Raw genomic sequence first — 4,724 nt, forward strand, 5'->3', positions numbered from 1 at the left:
ACTTAGCTTTTGAGGAGGAAAGAACTTGGCTAAGAAAGCCTTGACCAGCTTATCCCAAGAGTTCAGGCTATCCTTAGGTTGAGAGTCCAACCATATTCTAGCTCTGTCTCTTACAGCAAATGGGAAAAGCATGAGCCTGTAGACTTCAGGATCTACTCCATTAGTCTTAACAGTATCACAGATCTGCAAGAATTCAGTTAAGAACCGAAAGGGATCTTCAGATGGAAGTCCATGAAACTTGCAGTTTTGTTGCATCAGAGAAACTAATTGAGGTTTCAGCTCAAAATTGTTTGCTCCAATGGTAGGGATGGAGATGCTTCTTCCATGTAAATTGGAATTAGGTGCAGTAAAGTCACCAAGCATCCTCCTTGAATTATTATTATTTTCGGCTGCCATCTCCTCTTCCTGTTCGAAAATTTCTGTAAGGTTATCTCTAGATTGTTGTATTTTAGCTTCTCTTAGTTTCCTCTTCAGAGTCCTTTCAGGTTCAGGGTCTGCTTCAACAAGAATGTTCTTGTCCTTGCTCCTGCTCATATGAAAAAGAGGGAACATAAAAATAATAATAATAGGGATCCTTTTTACCCAGGTATAGAGGTTCCCCTGTGTGAATAGAAGAAGAAAAGAATGTAATATAAAGAAGGGAGAAGAGAAAATTTGAACACAGATGGCAGAGGGGGTTCGAATTTGGGTGAAATGAAGTGTTAGTAGATGAATAAATAAATAGAAGGAGATGAGAGAGAAAGAGGATTTTCGAAAATAAAATTAAAAATTGAAACAATTAATTAATTAAAAAGAATTTTTGAAAAAGAGGGAATTATTTTCGAAAATTAAAGAGGGATAGTTAGTTAGGTAGTTTTGAAAGAGATAAAAAACAAACAAAAAGTTAATTAGTTAGTTGAAAAAGATTTGAAAATCAATTTTGAAAAGATAAGAAGATAAGAAGTTAGAAAAGATATTTGAAAATCAAATTTTTGAAAAAGATAAGATTTTAAAAAAAGATATGATAGGAAGATATGATTAGAATTAGTTTTGAAAAAGATTTGATTTTTAAAATCATAATTAATGACTTGACTCACAAGAAATCACAAGATATGATTCTAGAATTTAAAGTTTGAATCTTTCTTGACAAGCAAGTAACAAACTTGAAATTTTTTAATCAAAACATCAATTAATGAGAATATTTTCGAAAATTATAAGATAAAATTAAGAAAAGATTTTTGAAAAATATTTTTAAAATTTTCGAAAATAAAAAATGAAAAAGATTTGATTTTTGAAAAAGATTTTGAAAAAGATAAGATTTTTAAATTGAAAATTTGATTTGACTCATAAAAACAACCAGATTTTAAAATTTTTGAAAAAGTCAATCTAAATTTTCAAAATTTATGAGTGAAAAAGGGAAAGATATTTTTTTTTTATTTTTAAATTTTGAATGATGAAAGAGAAAAACATGAAAATGATGCAATGCATGAAAATTTTGGATCAAAACAATGAATGCATGCAAGAATGCTATGAATGTCAAGATGAACACCAAGAATACTTTGAAGATCAAGATGAACACCAAGAACATATTTTTGAAAAATTTTCAAGAAAAGAAAATATGCAAGACACCAAACTTAGAAATTTTTCATGTATGGACACTATGAATGCAAGAATGCATATGAAAAACAAGAAAAGACACAAAACAAGAAAATATGAAGATCAATCAAGAAGGTTTATCAAGAACAACTTGAAGATCATGATGAATGCAATGCATGATTGCAATTTTCGAAAAAATGCAAGATGAGTATGCAATTGACACCAAACTTAAAATTTGACTCAAGACTCAAACAAGAAACACAAAATATTTTTGGTTTTTATGATTTTATGATTTTTTTGTATTTTCTTTTAATTTTTTTTCGACAAACATATGGAAAAAGAAAATAAGAAATCCAAAATCTTTAAGAAGAATTCTAGGAATCTTTCAATATTAGCCCAAAGCTCCAATCAAGGGGTTGGACATGGCTTAATAGCCAATCAAGCTTTAGCATGTAAATCAGGTAGATCAGGAACAACAGCAGGTGGATTAGCAACAACTAGCTTGCTCTTGATAATGTTGGGTTGGGAGCCCCAGTCCAAATGAATTTAGACATGGCTTTACAGCCAGTCAGGCTTCAACATGCTTCATGAAACACTAGAATTCATTCTTAAAAAATTTTAGAATAATTTTCGAAAATAGATGAGAAATTTTTGAAAGAAATTTTTTTTATTTTTTTATTTTTTTTGAAATTTTTTTTTTTAAAGATAAAACAAAAAGAAAATTACCCAATCTGACCAACAAGATGAACCGTCAGTTGTCCAAACTCGAACAATCCCCGGCAACGGCGCCAAAAACTTGGTATGCGAAATTGTTACTCTGAGGTTGTAAAATTTGTTGTTCGTTCTCTCCCTGGTAATGGCTCCAAAAACGTGTGCACAGTACCATGGTCCAAGCATAACTTCATAATTTTGCACAACTAACCAGCAAGTGCACTGGGTCGTCCAAGTAATAAACCTTACGTGAGTAAGGGTAGATCCCACGGAGATTGTTGGTATGAAGCAAGCTATGGTCACCTTGTAAATCTCAGTCAGGCGGATATCAAATGGTTATGGAGTTTTCGAATAATAATAATAAATAAATAGAAAATAAGGATAGAAACACTTATGTAATTCATTGGTGAGAATTTCAGATAAGCGTATAGAGATGCTTTCGTTCTTCTAAACTTCTGCTTTCCTGCTGTCTTCATCCAATCAGTCATACTCCTTTCCATGGCAAGCTTTATGTAAGGGCATCACCGTTGTAAATGGCTACATCCCATCCTCTCTGTGAAAATGGTCCAAATGCTTTGTCACGGCATGGCTAATCATCTCGAGGTTCTCGATCATACTGGAATAGGATTTACTATCCTTTTGCGTCTGTCACTACGCCCAGCACTCGTGAGTTTGAAGTTCGTCATAGCCATCCCTTCCCAGAATCCTACTCGGAATACCACAGACAAGGTTTAGACTTTCTGGATCTCAGGAATGGCCATCCATGGGTTCTAACTTATACCACGAAGATACTAATAACTCGGACTCGGTCCCCTGTATTAGATATCTAAGAGATACTCATTCTAGCTTGGTTGCATGTAGAATGGAAGTGTTTGTCAGGCACGCGTTCATAAGTGAGAATGATGATGAGCGTCACATAATCATCACATTCATCATGTTCTTGGGTGCGAATGGATATCTTAGAAGCGGAATAAGTTGAATTGAATAGAAAACAGTCGTACTTTGCATTAATTCATGAGGAACAGCAGAGCTCCACACCTTAATCTATGGAGTGTAGAAACTCTACCGTTGAAAATACATAAGTGATGAAGGTCCAGGCATGTCCAAATGGCCAGCCCCCATGATCTAAGAACTAAACGTCCCAAGATGCCTAATACAATAGTAAAAGGTCCTATTTATACTAAACTAGCTACTAGGGTTTACAGAAGTAAGTAATTGATGCATAAATCCACTTCCGGGGCCCACTTTGTGTGTGCTTGGGCTGATCTTGAAGTTTACACATGGAGAGGTCATTCTTGGAGTTGAACGCCAGTTTGTAACGTGTTTCTAGCGTTCAACTCTGGCTTGTGATGTGTTTCTGGCATTTAACTCCAGACTGCAGCGTAGAACTGGCGTTCAACGCGCTTTTGCATCGTCTAAACTCGGCCAAAATATGGACTATTATATATTTCTGGAAAGCCCTGGATGTCTACTTTCCAACACAATTAGAAGCGCGTCATTTTGATTTCTGTAGCTCCAGAAAATCCACTTTTAGTGCAGGGAGGTCAGAATCCAACAACATCAGCAGTCCTTCTTCTACCTCTGAATCTGATTTCTGCTCAAGTCCCTCAATTTCAGCCAGAAAATACCTGAAATCACAGAAAAACACACAAACTCATAGTAAAGTCCAGAAATGTGAATTTAACATAAAAACTAATAAAAACATCCCTAAAAGTAACTAGATCCTACTAAAAACATACTAAAAACAATGCCAAAAAGCGTATAAATTATCCGCTCATCAGGAAGCTTCTTTAGTACTGCAGGAAGCAGCTTGCATTCCAATCAGACTCTGGGAAATCATATTGACTTGCTGAGTCAATATTTTGTTCTGAGCCAATATGGCATTCAGAGTATCAATCTCAAGAACTCCTTTTCTTCTGAGTTTTCCCATTATTCACAGGATTCTTTTCAGAAGTATACATAAACTGGTTATTTGTAACCATTTCAATGAGTTCCTGGGCTTCTGCAGGCGTCTTCTTCAGATGAAGAGATCCACCAGCAGAGTGGTCCAATGACATCTTGGACAATTCAGACAGACCATCATAGAATATACATAGGATGCTCCATTCTGAAAACATGTCAGAAGGACACCTTCTGATCAATTGCTTGTATCTTTCCCAAGCTTCATAAATGGATTCACCTTCCTTCTGTCTAAAGGTTTGGACTTCCACTCTAAGCTTACTCAACTGTTGAGGTGGAAAAAATTTGGCCAAGAAGGCATTGACCAGCTTTTCCCAAGAGTTCAGGCTTTCTTTAGGTTGTGAGTCCAACCATGTCCTAGCTCTGTCTCTTACAGCAAAGAGGAAAAGCATAAGTCTGTAGACCTCAGGATTAACACCATTGGTTTTAACAGTGTCACAGATTTGCAAGAATGCAGCTAAAAACTAATGAGGATCTTC

The 4,724-nt window shown here is 35.2% G+C and overlaps 1 non-coding gene across 1 annotated transcript; it reads left to right on the plus strand.

Annotated features, from left to right (window-relative positions):
* Positions 1-4,401: 4,401 nt before the first annotated feature.
* LOC148545415 (small nucleolar RNA R71) lies at positions 4,402-4,505 on the plus strand. Its single transcript, XR_015901101.1, has one exon. It is a non-coding gene; the product is annotated as a small nucleolar RNA R71 (small nucleolar RNA).
* The last annotated feature ends 219 nt before the right edge of the window (positions 4,506-4,724 follow it).

The sequence above is a fragment of the Arachis ipaensis genome, chromosome B9 (assembly GCF_059453495.1).
Source record: "Arachis ipaensis isolate K30076 ecotype BB chromosome B9, ASM5945349v1, whole genome shotgun sequence".
Lineage (NCBI taxonomy): Eukaryota > Viridiplantae > Streptophyta > Magnoliopsida > Fabales > Fabaceae > Arachis > Arachis ipaensis.